At 43.6% G+C, this 19,685-nt stretch overlaps 1 protein-coding gene and 1 long non-coding RNA gene across 4 annotated transcripts in view; one reads left to right on the plus strand and one right to left on the minus strand.

The window, feature by feature from the left end:
* LOC117651535 overlaps positions 1-19,685 on the plus strand; it is a 37,813-nt gene that overhangs the window by 12,146 nt on the left and 5,982 nt on the right. The gene's annotated exons all lie outside the window — the stretch shown is intronic.
* On the minus strand, positions 37-5,039 carry LOC117651538. 2 transcript variants are annotated; one of them, XR_004588115.1, is made up of 4 exons: positions 4,914-5,039; positions 4,251-4,419; positions 2,291-2,474; positions 37-136 (listed from the first exon to the last, which is right to left on the minus strand). It is a non-coding gene; the product is annotated as an uncharacterized LOC117651538 (long non-coding RNA). The 2 variants fall into 2 exon arrangements; XR_004588114.1 differs by lacking the exon at positions 4,914-5,039 and having other exon boundaries at positions 4,251-4,528.

Below are 19,685 nucleotides of genomic sequence, written 5' to 3' on the forward strand. Positions count from 1 at the left end.
GACGGGAAAAAAGTGACGAGTTTGGCAACGCCGCCACGCCTCACCTCAGATCAGCGCGCTTCTGCTGTTCCCTTTCGACGACGAAACTCAAAGCGAAATAGTTGTTCGGCAAAGCGTCAACAGGCCCGACCAGCTCCTGCAAAGAACATATGCGGAAAAAATTAACACTCAAAATAGGAGAACTGACAATACCAATCGGCAACTTTGACCCGTTTCGCGTTTGTCCGTAAGGGCCCTTACGGGACTAAGGGGCCTGTTCTGTTAAGGGGGCACACCAGTGAAAATGGAGATGTGTCGTAAATCAGTCATTCTGAGAAAAGTTACAAACCTATTGGCTTGAAATTTTAGTTTAAACTTAAAAACATAATAAATTAAAAGAAAAGTCCCCTCTAAGCGCACTGTGGCAAAAAGCTACGGAAAATTCTGTAAGCAGCTTGTGGTAATTCTCCGTAGCCCCCTTGTCAGTATTCTCCGTAGGCTCTTACAGTATTTTACGTAGGACCGGCACAGTGTTATCCGTAGGACTATACAGTCTTCCAGGTCCTACGGAGAAGACTGTGCGGTCCTACGGAGAATACTGTATGGCACTACGGGGATTACTGTAAGAGCCTACGGAGAATATTGATAAGATGGCTGCGGAGAATCCTAGCAAAAAAATTAACAGAATTTTCTGTACCTTTTTGCCACCATACATACTGAAGTTTGTATAGGTTTTTGGTTACGGTTTTAAAAATTGTTTTCCTTGCACACTAAACTTTTTACGGATACATCCTATCTGTATTACTTTATTATCTGTATTACTTTATTATCTGTATTACAAGCAAAATCAATCCGTAATTGCAATTGCACAAAAATGTCCGTAATACAGATAGGATGTATCCGTAAGAAGTTTAGTGTGCGGGCTTTAGGGACGATTGTAGAGTAAAGTAAAGAGCACTTTTTCATCTTTAAGATGCCGCAAACCGATTGCCAAAAAGTTAAGAACTTCCAGGGAGAGTTACTTACGCGCAGTGAAATTTTGTATGTTTTGTCGGCTTTTGTTGTTGTATTCCCTATAACTCCCTTACAACTGGAGACAAAACAAAATATTTTTTTGAAAATGTTGTAAAAATTCCGTTTAAGAGGGGGGAAAACCCCCTTAAAAAGATTCCAGGGACGAGACTGCCCCCGTATGACATATTTGAGTTCGGTTTGCGCACAAAATAGTATTCGCTTTTCCAACTGCGTTTGGGTGGTTCGAGGGTTTTATCATTGAACTCCAAGTGAAGCACCTGAACGTTAACAATTGGGGTAAAATATGCAAAACCAGTTACCTTTTAAGGAACTTCAAAAATGTGCACAAGCCAAACACTCAAGACTCCTTACACGGCAAAATTACCGCCTGGGATTCCCAGGCGCATCATGGGGAAAAGGGCCTATTTTCCAGGCACCGCCTGGGAATCCCAGGCGGTACTTTTGCCGTGTACGGATCCGCAATACGGACGGTTTGGTGCAAGCGTAATTACGGATGGATTTTGGTTGTAATACGGATGATTTAATCCGTAATACAAAGGTTTTCGTGTCCGTAACATACAGACGAAAATATCTGTATGGAACGGACGTAAAACTCTTTGTAATACGGATGATTTCATCCGTATTACAAGCAAAATCTATCCGTAATTGCAATTGCACAAAAATGTCCGTAATACAGATAGGATGTATCCGTAAGAAGTTTAGTGTGAAGTTATTGGAATTATGAGGTGGAGTTTGCCGCGTTCGACTTGGGATGAATAGCAGAAAAATAAGATAAACTAAAATGGAAGGCCAAAATTTGCCGATTTTTACTGGTGTGCGTGCCCCCTTAACCTTGTTCTGGGTCAGAACGGATGTAATTATTGCCATCAGCACCCTCGTTAACAACTCAAAACTTAAACAAAACAAAATCGGTCGTTAAATTTTCCCCCCCAGAATTTTTTAAAGCCCCTTCAAACTAAAAACCGATTTTAAAAAACCCACTTGTTTTTTGAATTTTTTTAACCAAAAACAAAATTTTTCTTTTTTTAAAAATTTCTTCCGCCAGGTTTAAAAAGCCGGGTCAAACTAAAAGACGAGTTTATAAACTGCGCACTGCCGTGTCAATTTTCTGCATTTTACCAAAATTAAATACATGGGCTTTTCTAATTTTAGCTTTTTTTTTCGCGGGCTGGAACCATTTTTCATCCAAATATCTCATGTAAACAAATGTATAATTCGAAATTCGGGATTTTTCAAGCAAACTAACACCGTGACCGTGCTACTGAGTTCAACTTACCCGTCGACACTCCGGACACCGGAGATTCTTCAACTCCTTGAGGCACTTGAGGCATTCCGTGTGGCCGCAGGGGAGGCACTTGGGCAGCCTCTCCCCGTTATCGAACCTCTCCAAGCAAATGTTGCAACGCAACGACATGGCGACGCCAGAAGAAAAGAAAACAGCGGTCAGGATCACTGCAACACTGTTCCAAGAAGTTTTAAATTTACACCTTGAAGTGTCACAAAGTGTGTTACTATTTTACGACGCAAGTATCCTAATTTTACATAGATAAATTTTTAAAGTAAAGTAGTACAAAATTAACATTGTTTTTCTTTTGAACGTACAAAAGTAATAATAGTTAGTTGTCTGGTAGAAAATGGCAGAAATGCTTTAGCTGAGCTCGCGAATTTCACTAATCATACGTGTATTTACGAGAAACACCGGCTAATTATGCAACAGTAACTGATCTGAAAATTACATCTACTTACAAGTAGTTGTAAATGAATTGCAACCCCGATTTTACATTGATAATAGTTGTTATTACGCAAAGTCGTAGCTTTTCAGAGAAAACTCCGCACACTGAGAATCCAAACGCTATAAGTATAGCGTCAATTGGTGCAATGCAAAAGCATTGCACATGAAGTGCAATGCCTCCCCATTCCCATGCATTAGCATAGGGCATTTTCGGGATGCATTGCACGTAAGGTGCAATATGTCTGAGGCATTGCACGTATGGTGCGATATCTCAGCTGTATTGCACCATACGTGCTATACTCATAGCGTTTGGAATCTCAGTGCACCTTTCGAAGAAAGAAACAGCTCTTGGTTAATTTGAAATTCAAATGGTTTAATGTAAAACGTCATTTTCGGCATGATGTTCACATGTATTTACAGGAACACCTAGTAGAATTACAACACAGTTGAGTTGCGGAATTAACTAGTTGGCTGAGCGATTGCGAAGCCCGTTACTCAGGTGGGGTACCTGAACGCCTTGGTCCCTTTGACTGAGAATTTGCAGGGTAGTTAGGTATGTCTTTGACTCACTATACACCAAACTTCAGCTTTCTATCTCCATGCATGTGGTCATACCCTCCAAAAAAGACTATAAAAGCGGCAGAAAAAGGCAATCTTTACATGAGCGGGTTCGGCCATAGTGGTGCTAGCACGGCCAGTGACGGATCAAGAGTCGGCTCGGGGGGGGGGAGGCAAGTAGCACTTTTTGCCTACTTACAGGGGCAAATTGGTGCTTTTTGCCGGCTATCTTGGGGTCAGGGGGGGGGGGCAATTGTCCAAGCAGGAAGCGCTGCAGGGCAAGGTACACAGAAAATGTCTTACGGTGAAAGGCTGCACCAACATATTATGGTGGAGATTTTCTCCATAATACCAACGAAATTCGTCAAAATCTCTATAAGGTACAGTGAATTCTCAATGGTATGTTACGAAGTCAGCTGCACCACCATAATATGGAGCATTTTCACCATAATATGGAGAACCTTCACAGTAGAACATTTAGAGTGTAGGTGGAATGCCAGGCGTGGATTGTCGTATGGTCGACTGGCGCAGCAGCACGCATCCTAAAACAACAAGACACGGTCTGGCGTACACCTACCTTGTATTTGTTTGCAAAATAACAATTTGATCAAAGACAGTTTTCACCGGCAACTACACTTGGGGACGTATGAACGGGGGATGAGAGTGCAGGCAAGTGCCGAAACGAACTTACAACGATGCAGTCTTCCCCTTAGAGACTTTCCCGGGAGGACTCGGATGACCAGGGAAGACGCCTACTTGGGAGCCGTCCTCAACTGCATTACGCACTTTTGACCTGTTACGGAGCGTTATCGCACAAAAAGCTTAGCCTGGAAAGGTCTATAACCACAGCTTTTGATGCCGGCAAAATGGCACTTATTTGACCACATCATTCGGTGCGGTGACTACGTCTGGTTATTCGGTGTACAGGGGTGTCCATTGTACTCACAAGAGTCCTTGGTGTCCGGGCGCTCCTCTTGGCCGGTCTGCGGGAACGACCTTCAGGTTGCACCGGCGCCACTGCCACACCAAGCAATCGCAGTCGCAGCGAGAGAACACCAAGCGCCTCCAGCCGTCGTCCGTCGCCACTGCACCACCAACACTGCACACTGCACTACCTGCGCACGCGGGATGATGGGGAGAGCCAGGGTTGCCAGACCCTGAGTACGCCAGTGCGCCACCAGAGCGCACTCCGAGCGCCACTGAGTGCCACGGAGGCCAAGTCGCCACAGATCCACTGAGAATCCAAACGCTATGAGTATAGCGTCAATTGGTGCAATGCAAAAGCATTGCACATGAAGTGCAATGCCTCCCCATTCCCATGCATTAGCATAGGGCATTTTCGGGATGCATTGCACGTAAGGTGCAATATGTCTGACGCATTGCACGTATGGTGCGATATCTCAGCTGTATTGCACCATACGTGCTATACTCATAGCGTTTGGAATCTCAGTGTCGCCACCGGAGCGCTCAAGTCGCCACTCTGGCGCAACAGGTCACAGGTCGCACTAGATCGCCAGCAAGGCGCCACTGACGTCACCCATTTTGGCGCGCAGGTCGCATCCATGCAACAAGCACCAATCTCAACTTTGTATCATCAACAACAACTTACCTAAACTTGGTCCCGTCAACAATAAGGTGGGCCGTGAAACACGATTTCCGGTGCATTTGTGTTTTCGAGGGATCGAAGTGGATCCAGCGAAATAGTCTCTTCGAAAATTCCATTTTTACCGGGTTTGCTAAAAACAGCCACAGAAACTGAACCAGATGTCCAAATGATGTTTCCGAGACGGAAATGGAAACGTCTGATCATGCTTTATCAGTTAAAGAACACCGGGACCCTATCCGAGCAGTACTAGGGGATCGATGGGAGAAAAATATGGTTTTTCATCGTAAGGTAACGCATAAATTTGCACATACGTCATATGCTTAATTTTTAATCGTATTACGCATGAATTTTATTGTAGTACGTATGTTCTCATTTCAACGTATGTTACGATGGCCCTTTCATCATAAGAATCTGAGGGTGTTCCAAATTGCAAAAAGTTCCTTCAGTTTGACACGGCCGTCCTGACGTCATCGTACCCGAACCATACCCCGAATCATAAAACAACGATTTCAAGAAATCCTAGGAGTCACGAAGTCAATTTGATTATTGTGTAAGAGTGTGGAGAAAGAAAAGAAGTGGTGTTGTGAAGTTGTGGCTCAGGGGACTACCAATGGCAGTGGTACCAATGTGGTCGATGTGCCACCCGTCGAAATTTAAACTTGACAATAGAAATCAAAATGCTGGTAAATTAAAAAAATTCCAATGCTAATGTATTCCGCAGTGTTCTAACAATGGAACATCTTTAAAGTCCATTATTATTAAAATGTTCTTGGCAGAAAGAAGGCAGTAAATTAATTTTCACGGGTTGGCAACTAGTTTCTCGGCGTCTGCGCCCTTGCGAAAATCGCGAAGCTGAAAGCACCAGCAGTCGCGCATTAAAACTGCCCATCCATTGTTGCTGACGTTGAATTGTTTGGCTTGTTTCAAAAGGCTATGGTTCTCTAGTCATGTTTTCTTCGATTCTGTGTACTAGCCAGGGGAAGGCCTTCGGCCTCGATGCTGAGCTGGATTCTGCTGGAGATGGAAATGCATTTTCATCAGTAGTAAATTTGGATGTGTTTATTTTGAAAACGAGCCTCTTTTCTTTTCGGGGGGGGGGGGGGGGGGTGATAGCCAGGAAGTATGCTTTTGCGCGAAGGATTGTGATTCCGCAATGGTTGGTTTCTCCTTGAATCGACGGAAGGCTATTTATTAATCTAAAACTAAATGTTCCAACCAATCCTAACCTAACCTAACGGGCTCGTGACAGATCTTACTCTACCCGTGACAGATCTTACCCTACTCTCGACAGATCTTATTCTCAAACTAAATGGTCCAACCAATCCTAACCTAACCTAACGGGCTCGTGACAGATCTTTCTCTACTCGTGACAGATCTTTCCCTACTCTCGACCGATCTTATTCTCAAACTAAATGTTCCAACCAATCCTAACCTAACCTAACGGGCACGTGACAGATCTTACTCTACTCGTGACAGATCTTACCCTACTCTCGACAGATCTTATTCTCAAACTAAATGGTCCAACCAATCCTAACCTAACCTAACGGGCTCGTGACAGATCTTTCTCTACTCGTGACAGATCTTTCCCTACTCTCGACCGATCTTATTCTCAAACTAAATGTTCCAACCAATCCTAACCTAACCTAACGGGCACGTGACAGATCTTACTCTACTCGTAACAGATCTTACCCTACTCTCGACAGATCTTATTCTCAAACTAAATGGCAGCTTGGCGTACGACTATGGAGCTTGGACTATTGAGCTTGGACTATTGAGCTTGGACTATTGAGCTTGGACTATTGAGCTTGGACTATAGAATATGGACTATGGAGCTTAGACTATGGAGCTTGGACTATGGAGCTTGGACTATGGAGCTTGGACTATGGAGCTTGGACTATAGAGCTTGGACTATAGAGCTTGGACTATAGAGCTTGGACTATAGAGCTTGGACTATGGAGCTTGGACTATGGAGCTTCGACTATGTATACGCATATGAATATAGTAAAAATAAACAGAGGAAGATACCTCTTGTAAACTAAAGGTATGGGGGGGGGGGGGTCGGACAAATGAGCTATTCAAAATCCCAAACAGGGTGCTTCGCTTCGCTCAGCAAATAGTTCTTTCTTACAACGTATCAACACCACGACGGTTGGTTTGACAAACTTCTTAAACTCGGAAGGGATGGTTTCGAAACGCGGGTGAGTCTTGTTCGAGGAACAAGAGCACTGCAAGTCGCGAGGTGGAGCGAAGTCGTCCTAGTGCTAACTGAATCACAACAACAACAAAATTGTTTTATTGACAGAAAAAAAAGGAATATTTGAGAAACTATATGTCAGAAAAAAAGAACTTTTGTTTTGCTAATTTTCTGTGAATTTATTTTTAGAAAGTCATCACACTAAAATTGAAAATTTGTTTTATATGAATTTTCATAAGCAGGAAACAAAGAAAAAACAAGAAAGAGAGCAAAATTAAGGGGGGACCCTGGTGAAACTTTCAAGTAGGCTTCAAAATAATCCCAGGAAGTTGCAACTTTGCTTAATTATGAGGTTCATTATGGTGAGTTCCCGAAACAAAATTCAATCCAAAATGTTGAACGGTCTCTGAGAAAAGTGGCTTTTTAGTGTTTTTTGGAGCGTTGGGGAAAAATCTTCCTGCGTCTTTCATTGGGACGGAAAGTCTTGAAAATTTTTTTGGGTTATCCTAAAGATGTATTGAAGATATTGTAGTGACGGAATTTTCAAATTCAACTTCTGTCCTGAGATATGAGTTTTCAAATTTTAACATTAAAAAAAATTGATTTTTTTTCCTTTTTTCACACCTTTAGGTGTGTTTAAAAAAAAGTAGGGGTGATATCAAGATTCCGTCACTAAAATTTGTCGACAAGTCATCAATGAATAGAGTCCATGCAAGACGGCTCATGTAGGTGTCAACCAGGAACGCAGAAAGTCTTTCTACGACAAAATTTTTTGTCGACTGAGCAAAGCTGTGAAGTTGAGCGTAGAAGCCAACGACAACTGATCTCAATGTTATTTCCTTCCAAATGATAAAGAAACTACCCACTTAGCTTAAAGGTGTTCAACCTGTTGAATCTGAAACCTTCTATGCACATTTTTATCTATTAACTTGGAAAATACTATTTTTTGGAATTTTCGCGATTTTTTCACCAGGGTCCCCCCTTAATACAGATTTCAAATGCTACAGTTGGTTTAACTGTTAAACAGGTTGCAAACCTACTGCGCATGTCCAAAAACACTCCAATCAAGAAGTATTATTGGATAGTTCTACCCGAAAAATTGCGTTCGAACCGACACCAATTCTATTGTTGCATCTTGGCTACCTGCAGTCAAAGAAATTTTTCATTTCGAACGTGCTGATTTCAGCTTTTGGAGTAAGCTGTACAGACCCAAAAAGAAGCTCGGCTATTGGTCCGCCCCGGCTCGGCTCCCCCCACTCCCTTTTTTAGGGGTTCCGACGAAGGAGGACCCCTATTGCTCGGGACGGCTCAGAATTCTTCTTCTACGGACCCCCCAGAATGGACATTTCGCTCCCGCCATATTAATCCTTTTCATAATACAATAAAAAGTCCAGAAAATCTAAAAAATTTATCGTGGAAATTTTCCGTAAACGACTAAAACATAAATTTGCAACAATCAAGCACCCTTATCCGTTTACATTTTCCAGAAACGTTTCGAAGGAAAAATGTGCCACTCCTCAAAACTAAACCTCCTGCCTCATCAAAGTGACAAGAAATCGTCTGTCTTCTGAGAAAATGGGTAAAACATGAAGAAAAAATCTCCATGACAACGACACGGTGCCATCGTACCAACTGTCAAAATTTAAAGTCGCTGATAACAAGGTAGGTTTACGCCAGACCGCGTCTTGTCGTAACAGGCTTCGCGATGTCTCGCTGCCTGTTTCTCCAATCCGCGCCTGGCGTACCTACCTTGGCCTGCGGCGCTAGCCTGCCTTCGGCAGGCAATGGCTTCTCCATCTCCATCGTCGATTTTCCTAACTTGTTGCGTGCTGGGGGGCTCCGCCCCCCAGACCCCCCTTCATTCTAGACAGAGTTGCTTCATCTCCAGATAACTCGATCTTGACCCTTGTAACTTTTCCCCTTGTCCAGGCTGGGGGGCTCCGCCCCCCAGACCCCCCTTTTATCACGACAGAAGCGATCTGCCTACAGAAAACTCGATTTTTCGCCGTTTTTTAAGTGTTTTTCGGCTATAAAAACTAAACCAGTTGAGCTAGGATGATGAGGTTTCGCGTGTGCCGAGCCAAGGACATACCCAAAAAGTGTGCAAAATCTCACCGAGATCGGCCGAGCCGTTCAGGAGGAGTAGTGCGGACACACAGACACACACACACACACACGGACAGACAGACAGACAGACAGACAGACAGGAAAAAATTTTCAAACCCACTGGAGTAACAGGCTTCGCTATCGCTCAGCCAAAAAGAAATGAAAACGCCGTAAAATTCGAAAATGCCAATGCTCACTCATTGCACGGTGACCCGACATTAAAACATCTTTGAAGTCTGTCATTAGTCATTAGTTCGTAACAGAAAAGACGCAATGAATTAATTTTCGGGGGTTGGCATCAATTTTCTCGGCGTCTGCGCCCTTTCGAAAATGGTGCTACGAAGGAATGGCCCGTGCCAAAATGTCCTTTTACAAATAGGCCTTCGAATGGAAATGTCCACTTATTTCTTAGGCCTCCTTAATAAGGTCCAATACATTCCAAGTCCTTCAAAATAATGTCCGATATTTTTAAAGGCCTTTTCAATGTGAGTCCATGTAAAATAAAAAGTATACTTTCAGTTTGTATACTTTATTGTTCATCAGTTTTACTTGTCATATTTGACTAGACTGACTCTGGCGGTTTTGATTCCCTCATGTTGGATCACTCAATCAGGCTGAATTTTGAGCACACCAGCTCTATTTCGTCGCCCATGTCGCCTTTTGCCGCACTGCGCCGCCAACAACAGCTGGGTGCCGAGTCAACGGCTGCACTACAAACCTAACTGTCTACCAAGTACACAGAAATGCGTGCTTGCAAGTACACACTTACAAACGCATGCTTGGCCAAGTACACACTTACAAATGCATGCTTGCAAGTACACACTTACAAACGCATGCTTGACGCATGGAGTTATACGGCGTCAAGAATGCGTTTGTAAGTGTGTCCTTGCAGACATGCATTTGTAAGTGTGTACTTGGCTAAGCATGCGTTTGTAAGTGTGTACTTGCAGGCACGCATTTGTAAGTGTGTACTTAGTAGACAGCTAGATTTGCAGTGTGGGGAGCGGCCAACAATACTCAGCAAGTAGTAGTGTTGCCAGTAGTTAATGGGGACATTTAAGGGTGTGACATTTAAATTGCAGGACAGATAAGTCGCGGGACATAGCCAGCCGGGACATTTGGTAGAGGCCATTCACTCATAGGGCCAAAAATTATTGGACAATTCGGTAAAGGACATTTTGTACCGGCCATTTCTTCCTGACACCTCGAAAATCGTGAGGCTGAAAAAACGAGTAGTCGCGCAGTGAAACTGCCCCTCCATTGTTGCTGAGGTTGGATTGTTTGGCTTGCTTTTAAAGGCTGCGGTTCTATTCTCATGTTTTCCTCAATTCTGTTAGCAGCACGACGGTTGGTTTGACAAACTTTTTAAACTCGGGAGGGGAGTTTTCGGAACGCGGATGACTTTCGTTTGACGAACATGAGCACTGTAAATCGCGAGATCGTGAGATGGACTGAGATGGTCATTGTGTTAACTGAATCACTTTTGGGGATGTAAAAATACCGGTAGAATTCAAAGTTACGTAAATAACGGTAAAATTAACGTAATTAACGTTTAAATGACAGATTTCAAAATGATTTCCACAACCGGAACACCGTGCAATGCGTAAGCATTGGAATTTTTTTCCTTTGACGAGTCGAGTTTTGCCATGGAAACGGCGATTTTGACAGCAAATTTCTCAAAATTGGCCACCAACTTTTTCACCAGATTTCAGCATGAGAATCAGCGTTCAAAGTTCTACAAGTCTGCAAAGTCTCATTAAAATCGTATAGAAAATTTCCGAAATGCATAAAGGGCCACACAAATTGAATCTCGGGCCGGCTGAATCCTGGGTATACTATAAGGCTACTTCGTGCCTAAAAATGCAAATTATCTGTACCTAGGGCACTGTAGGGCACTCGGCTCGTCCCTATGAGCTGTTGTGACTCAAAACCGATCACGAGATGGTGTCTGTGCGTCGCAGGGACCTACACTCTAAATGTCTTACGAAGAAATTTCCCATAATACGAAGGAAATGGCGCAAGCATAATACAAAGGTGGTTTTTCTTCGTATTACGAAGGTTTTTCTTTGTATCTTACAATGAAAAAGCTAAAAAGAATCGTATTACGAACGAATATTGCTTCGTATTATGCTTGCGCCGATTTCACTGTAACATACGAATAACATAGGTCAAATTTCATTGTAAGACATTTAGAGTGTACCGGTGTATTGAAAATCGGACGAAAAGACCTCTGGAACGCTATTTGCACTGGATTAACGAGACGTTCGATGCAAGTTTATACAGGTTATTCTTATCCATTTATAGATTCTTATTTCCTGTCTCACCGTTATATCCGCTTGCAAAGGCGCAGGGAACATTTTTACACACTAAACTTCTTACGGATACATCCTATCTGTATTACGGACATTTTTGTGCAATTGCAATAACGGATAGATTTTGCTTGTAATACAGATGAAATCATCCGTATTACAAAGAGTTTTACGTCCGTACCATACGGATATTTTCGTCTGTATGTTACGGACACGAAAACCTTTGTATTACGGATAAAATCATCCGTATTACAACCAAAATCCATCCGTAATTACGCTTGCACCAAACCGTCCGTATTGCGGATACATGGTGTCCGTAAGGAGTCTTGAGTGTGTGACTTAATGTCATGACCATCTTTTTCACAGAGACGACGTCGAAGCCGAAGCTGCTGTTTTGGAACCTTCACTTCATGGACCTCTGATCACCAAGATGGCGGACCGGGGCTCCGAGCCAGGCACTTCCAAGCACCTTGAGAGCGTCCCCGAGATTGCCTCCGCAAGGGCCAAGCCGATGCTGAACCCTCGACCGCTGAAGTTTGGGACAGTGTAAGAAATCAATTCGGAATTACCAAAGTTATCTCAAGAAGAAAGGTGCACTACAAGATCAAATGTGTGCTTAGTACACAGCTATGGGAGCGTAACATCTATAGCTGTATGCTTGGACGCTTGGCAAGCACACAGCTACAGGTGTATGCTTGGCAAGTACACATCTATAGGTGTATGCTTGGCCAAGCACACTCTAATCCCACCCATTTAAAGGCATACTCCTACAGCTGTGTGCTTGGCCAAGCATAAGCATACATCTATAGATGTGTGCTTGTCCAAGCATACATCTATAGATGTGTGCTTGTCCAAGCATACATCTATAGATGTGTGCTTGTCCAAGCATACACCTATAGATGTGTACTTGCCAAGCATACACCTATAGATGTGTGCTTGCAAGTACGCTCCCACAGCTGTGTACTAAGCACACATTTGATCTTGTAGTGTGCCGAAGGTTCCTTTGCAAATTTACGAAGATTCTTCGGAAATTGTATCGAAGAATCTTCGTGTTTTACCGAAGAACCTTCGTGAATTGAGGAAATATCTTCGTGAACGCACGATGAATGTGCGTCGATTTACGAAGAATCTTCGTAAATTACCAAGAACCTTCGTGACTTTACGGAGGTTCCTTCGGCAACATTTATTCCAGAGGTCCTTTCATCAATGTTGGTGTTTGTTTTTACAGTGGAAGGACCAAAGCTGATGTCCGACGGGGTTACCATGTCGACGTGCCACCGCCTTACCGCATCAGGAAGCGGCGACGAAGGGTGCAAGTGGCCTCACTGCAAGCAATAAGGGAAGGTAAGTTATCGCAGCTGAGGCTCCACCTGTGAAAAATATTTCGGGGTTTTACATAGAAATTGTGTAAGATTATGCCGAAGATATTTTGTGAACTCCCAAAGGGCGATCGCATGCCAAATCAACGATTTCTCGGAAAATTATTTCTTTGATTTAGATTTAACTTTTGGACAAAGATGCCACGTCAAAGGGTTTAGCGATATCTTGCCCCATTTGGTTGTGGCACGAAAGCAAAGTTTTAACCGTGGTCTAAGTCGTGATGTTTTCCTTATTTTTCTCCGACTTTACTGAAAATTTTCGCATTGTTTCGGACATTGGTTCTTTGTGAAAAAAAGATCTGGGGAACACAATGGAATTGGTTTCAAGACCATTGGATAAAGTTTTAATCGTTTATGGTAATTTTTTTTTTAAATCGCTCATTTTTGATTGAAATGTGAATTTCCTCATTTATCCTCTGACGGAAGGGAGCGAAACCCTAGAAGAGTTAGGTCGGCCTAAGTTTTGATTTTGGATAAGAAAAGATACGTCATTTGGGCCTTTTTTCTTGAAATTACAAAGAAAACTTTCTGAGTTTTCATCCAAGCCTATGAACTATGAGGCCATAAAGTTTGCCTTGTTTAGACGAATCCATTGATATTTAGAAAATCATTTTGGATAGTGTCGAAAACTTACTTTAATTTCTCTTATTTAAGTAAGTGATGAATTTCCAAGAGTTCGTTTGGTTTGGCATGGAATCGCCCCAAAACATTTGATTTTCTATTTTTGAACGGGTTTCATTAACTAAACATAGGTATTTTGTGCAACATTCCTTGAATTGTCCGATCTAACCTTACCTTCACGACCCTTACCAGACAGAGGTCCTTCAAAAAATTTACGAAGGTTCTTGTAAATAAACGAAGAGCTTCGTAAATTAGCAAAGAAACTGTTGAGATTTTTTTTTTTGACGAAGGATCCGTTGTTTATTTTGAACATTAGTTTTTACGGTGTTCGGATTTGCAGTGTAGGCTTTTTTAGCGTTCACCCTGTGGAGGTTGTCCTCATACCCTCCAAGTAGAGGGTAGCTGCTGCGGGCGGGACACTGCCTTCACACTAGATGTTTTTGTACAAATTTTGTACGAGACATTACAGTTTCTTGGTTGACACGAACTTTTTGTACAAATTTGTACGAGATTTTGCGAAAATTAGGAAATTTAGTGCAGTTTTTCGTACAAAAATTGTACGAAAAGTTCGTGTGCACCTAAAACTGTGATGTCTCGCGTACAAAATCGTACCCAACATTTAGTGAGTGCATTTGAGGTTTGCAGTCTGAGTCCTTCGCTTGCTGTAATTGCTTACTCGTACGCTAGAGCACTGGTAAAACTAAAGCGTAGTATTACCCTCTGTTTTCAAGCGTAATCTGTTTACGCTTGAAATCAAGCGTAACAGGCTTATCCGCCAAGATTTCCCCTATATTAATGCATGGGGGAATATCCAGAGTAAGGTCAAAAATCAATTGTGGGTCACAGTTTTGAAAATTCCAAATTAAGGCCTTTAATTCTGACCTGTTGACAAAAGTGCATGTGCGGCCTTAAACTATGGTCCTTGGTCTAGGTTTTGCAGCATAGTAGCCTCGTCTATCATCCTTATTTACTAAGCTGCGGCTGTTTTAAAAATAGTCTGTTTTGGCCCACAATTGATTTTTGGAACCAGTTGTCAGCATTGTAGGATGCTCAAATTTGGATATGATTTGCTTATATACGAGAGGATTTCGCTTTTGAATTTATTTTTCGGAATCGTGAAAACTGCAGGATCTATAGCACAATGAACCAATTGTGGGTCATATCAATTGTGGGCCATTTCGTCTTTTTGCTTGTAAATTGACTACTTTTGCACGATTTTTTCTTATTTTCATTAATTTAAGGCCCCTGGTTCTCGATAAACCAAGCAGGCACGTTTTTCACTCAAAGAGGAAAAATACTAAAACAGGCTTATTTCACTGTAAGACAGATGGGAGTTAAACGTCCTGGATTAGAGACGAAACTTTTATGGTGCATATTCTAGAGTGCATATTCTATGGCCGCCGGTGTGGTAGACAATTTAACACCACACCCTGTCATCGTGAGATATTGCTATAGTATATTATCTATTTCAGTCAGAATATTTAGTCTGGTAGGGATTGATTTGACTCGTTTTAGCAGGGCCGGACTGGCCTCGGGTGCCTAGCCTGCAGTTGGAGAGCAGTCTCCTTCCGGGCGCTATGTAAGCCCGGGATGCCCCCCCCCTCCCAACGAAAAAAAGCCTTATGGCAGACTGGAAGTAAGAGCTAGCGTTGTCATCGAGGGGTGGATCACTCGGCGTTCTGATGTACACATGAGTACATGAGTACGGGTGCGTACACCATATTTTACTCATAAATTTCATATTTGTAAACGTTTTAAGGCTTTATTTAGCGTTTTAAACGGCACTCAACGCCAAATCGGTCGAAAAATTTGTGATTTTCGCCCCTTTTAAACTTGTGAGTACACTGAGTACGGACTAATTTGTACACATGAGTACACTAGTGATTCACGCCTCGGTTGTCATTCGGGGCTGTAGCCTAAGCTTAACATAACCTTCGTATCGTAGTACTAAATGTGACGGAGCAGAAAAATGTAGTTTAATGAGGTACAAAAGTCATTCAGAAACGCAGAAAACAAAAAACAAAAATCAGAAAAACTACCGTGAAATTCGTCTAAAATAATGGGTCTGACATGGTAGCGAACGCTACTTTGCTATCACCCGCGCACCATGGCATCGAATGATTTCGGCTGAACTATGGTAAATTCATGTTCCCTGACCTATTATGAACCTAAATCAGCAAGGGCGTCCCGTTTCATCTCGTAATAGCTTCACGGTGGCAATTTGAAAAACACACGATTTTTCGCCTCGTTGGATGGGCGCCATTTTCAAGACTTTTTGAAGGGCCTTCCTTAGAAGCCTGATAGGAGCCGCTACAGTCGTCGCTCGGACAAACACGATATTTGGGGAGACAAAGAAAGGTTGGAGGAAGGTCTACAGCGAAATTCAAATTGATTCAATCTCCGTCGGGTCTGCGGTGACCCGTCGAAAAAAAATGACCCACAATTGATTCGTGACCCACAATTGATTTTTTACCTTATTCTTCATTTCAAGCGTAACGTCTTCCAGCGTAACTTTATGCTTGACTCAAGCATAGAGTTACGGTTTAGTTTTACTACAGTAAAACTCCCCTCTAGGCTGGTCCCCTCCAACACTGGTAAAACAAAGGCATAAAAATTACGCCCTTAAGGGCATAAATGCTCTTTTACGCCCTTGCAAGGGCATAAATCGTTTTATGCCCTTGGGAAGGGCGTAAATGGTATGGGAATTTCAAGCAAAATTTTAATGCCGTTCCCAAAGGCATTAACGATTTATGCCCTTTAAGGGCGTATCGTTTACGCCCTTTAAGGGCATAATTTTTATGCCTTTGTTTCACCAGTGAAGCTTTTTTTTTTATTTTCGCTGTGTAGCCAGTCCCTTCGCAGCTCGGTGCGAGCTCGCCGTTTGACGAGGGGATGACAGCTGAGGGCCACAAACCGGCAGTGACCGCTCCACTAGCCCGACTTGTCTAGGTACAAATCAGCCCAAACTCGCGATTCAAATTTTTTAGGCACGAAGTAGCCTTATAGTATACCCAGGATTCAGCCGGCCCGAGATTCAATTTGTGTGGCCCTTTATGCATTTCGGAAATTTTCTATACGATTTTAATGAGACTTTGCAGACTTGTAGAACTTTGAACGCTGATTCTCATGCTGAAATCTGGTTAAAAATTTGGTGGCCAATTTTGAGAAATTTGCTGTCAAAATCGCCGTTTCCATGGCAAAACTCGACTCGTCAAAGGAAAAACAAGCTAGGGCCCGCCCTTCCGTCGAACCGAGTTGCCAGCTCCGCTTCGCTGCGCCGGCAGGCAACTCGGTTCGACAGGGCGCCGGCCCAGCTTGGCCTGCCGGCGGCCTTTTCTCGGGCCTTCGGCCCTCGCATCAGACCCAACTTGGCCAGTCGAAGGCCCGGGCCTTTGGCCCGCTCGCATCACACACACCGTGAGCGGGTAAAGCAAGGTTATCGATGTACCATCGTGACTTAGGCCCGCCCTTCTATTCGCAATATGCAATAGTCCTTACACTTTTTACTCCAACTGTCCTTAGAATATGCCCATTTCATTTGTCTCTTCGCCCTCATTCCGAAAATACCCATATTTGCCATGCTACTGCAACTCCTTGCAATAGAGGCACAGCAGGAGCGCAAAACGAGTCCGTCGCACTTTTTCCCATAACTCATGAAGGCGGGCTCCTGGACCCCCCTTCCGACCCCTCGTTGAAATGGTCTTGCCAAGACTTATCGAAAACTTAAGTAAAAATTTTCAGTCGGTCGACCCCCTTTTTTGAAGATCCTGATGTGACTAATAGACGAAGTCGGGCTCCTGGACCCCCCTTCCGACCCCTCGTTGAAAAGGTCTTGCTGAGACCAACCGAAATCTGCAATAAATTTTTTAAGTCGGTCGACCCCCTTTTTTGAAGATCCTGATGTGACTAATAGACGAAGTCGGGCTCCTGGACCCCCTTTCCGACCCCTCGTTGAAAAGGTCTTGCTGAGACCAATCGAAATCTGCAATAAATTTTTTTAGTCGGTCTACCCCCTTTTTTGAAGATCCTGATCTGGCCAACTTGTAAAAGCGGCCGATGGGGTCGGGACCAGGTCCATTCATCTTGTCTCGTCGCCCCGATTCCAAAAATACCCCTATGTGCCCTGCTAGCACCAATAATGGCGGAAATCCCCCTCCCGCTCATGTAAACCATGATGCACCTGCAGCAGCCCTTGTGCGACCCGGACGGGATTTGCACCACCGGATTATTTGTTTGGACGGTACTCCTGAAGTACCCTCCAAATCTGGTTACTCTAGCTCAACTCCTTCCTTGTACACAGACGCCAACAACAACAACAACAACTACAACAACAACAACAACACACAGACACAAAGGCAAATGCATAGGCCCTCCCCCTATTTTTTGAATAGAAGGGCGGGCCAAAAAGGGAGTGGGGGGAGCCGAGCCGGGGCGGACCAATAGCCGAGCTTCTTTTTGGGTCTGTACAGCTTACTCCAAAAGCTGAAATCAGCACGTTCGAAATGAAAAATTTCTTTTACTGCAGGTAGACAAGATGCAACAATAGAATTGGTGTCGGTTCGAACGCAGTTTTTCGGGTAGAACTATCCAATAATACTTCTTGATTGGAGTTTTTTTGGACATGCGCAGTAGGTTTGCAACCTGTTAACATTTTAACCCAACTGTAGCATTTGAAATCTGTTTTAAATTTTTGCTCTCTTTCTTGTTTTTCTTTGTTTCCTGCTTATAAAAATTTATATAAAACAAATTTTCAATTTTTGTGTGATGACTTAAAAAATTTCACAGAAAATTAGCAAAACAAAAGTTTTTTTTTTCTGACATACAGTTTCTAAATTTTCCCTTTTTTTTTCTGTCAATAAAACAATTTTTTTGTTTTTGTGATTCATTTAGCACTAGGACCACTTCGCTCGACCTCGCGACTTGCAGTGCTCATGTTCCTCGAACAAGACTCACCCGCGTTTCGGAACCATCCCTCCCGAGTTTAAGAAACCAACCGTCGTGGTGTTGATACGTTGTAAGGGAGAACTATTACACAGAATTGAAGAAAACATGACTAGAGAACCATAGCCTTTTGAAACAAGCCAAACAATTCAAGTCAGCAACAATGGATGGGCAGTTTTAATGCGCGACTGCTGGTGCTTTCAGCTTCGCGATTTTCGCAAGGGCGCAGAGCCGAGAAACTAGTTGCCAACCCCTGAAAATTTAAATTTTCTGCCTTCTTTCTGCCAAGAACATTTTAATAATGATGGACTTTAAAGATGTTCCATTGTCAGAACACTGCGGAATACTTAGCATTGGAATTTTTGAATTTACCAGCATTTTGATTTCTATTTTTTCAAGTTTTAAAATTTTGACGGGTGGCACATCGACCACAAACCCCTGCCATTGGTAGTCCCCTGAGCCCCAACTTCACAAACCCTTCTTTTCTTTCTCCACACCCTTTCACAATAACAAATTGACTTGTGACTCTAGGGTTTCTTGAAATCGTATTTTTTTGGGGTAGTACTACATGGATACCGAGCGTGCAAAATCTCAGGCCGATCGGACAAGTAAAGTTTTGCCAAAAATTGCGCAACGGCTGCACCTGCGTTTTTTGCCCCCCGGCGCACCGGTCGACCCTCGCCGTCCCTTGCACCATGTGGTCAACGAATCGGGCTGTTATCTCGAAGCTTAATCTGTCCCCCGATTTGTCAGCTTGGATGGGAGTTTTACTATAGTGAGGTCTGCTGAGGCCTAACAGCGCTGATGATGATGATGATGATGATGATGATTGACTCTTTGCAGGCCGTGGTGCGCGAACTGCGCTGCCGAGGCCACGGCGGGCTGCGCGGCCCACGAGCTGCTGAGCGTGTCCGAGGCTCGCCGGCGGGTGGCGGCTGCGCTGGCGGCCGCTGAGCGCGCCATGCGGCGCCTGGACGCGCTGGAGCTGCGGGAGGGGCCTCGCCTGGCGTGCACGGCGGAGCTGGAGGGCCTCGGCCGCAACAAGGTCGTCGTGACCCTGAGCGCCTGCTGCGGCGACCTCGCGGCCGCCGAGCGCGACGCGCTGTGTGCCTTCCTTGCCGACCTGACGCTGTGCCCGGAGGTACCGTACGAAATTTTTTGAGCATACACAAATTTACAATTGTTCAAAGAAATAATTAGCAGGGATTCTTAACTTACCTCGAAG

Source organism: Thrips palmi, unplaced genomic scaffold (genome assembly GCF_012932325.1).
Source record: "Thrips palmi isolate BJ-2018 unplaced genomic scaffold, TpBJ-2018v1 HiC_scaffold_6, whole genome shotgun sequence".
Lineage (NCBI taxonomy): Eukaryota > Metazoa > Arthropoda > Insecta > Thysanoptera > Thripidae > Thrips > Thrips palmi.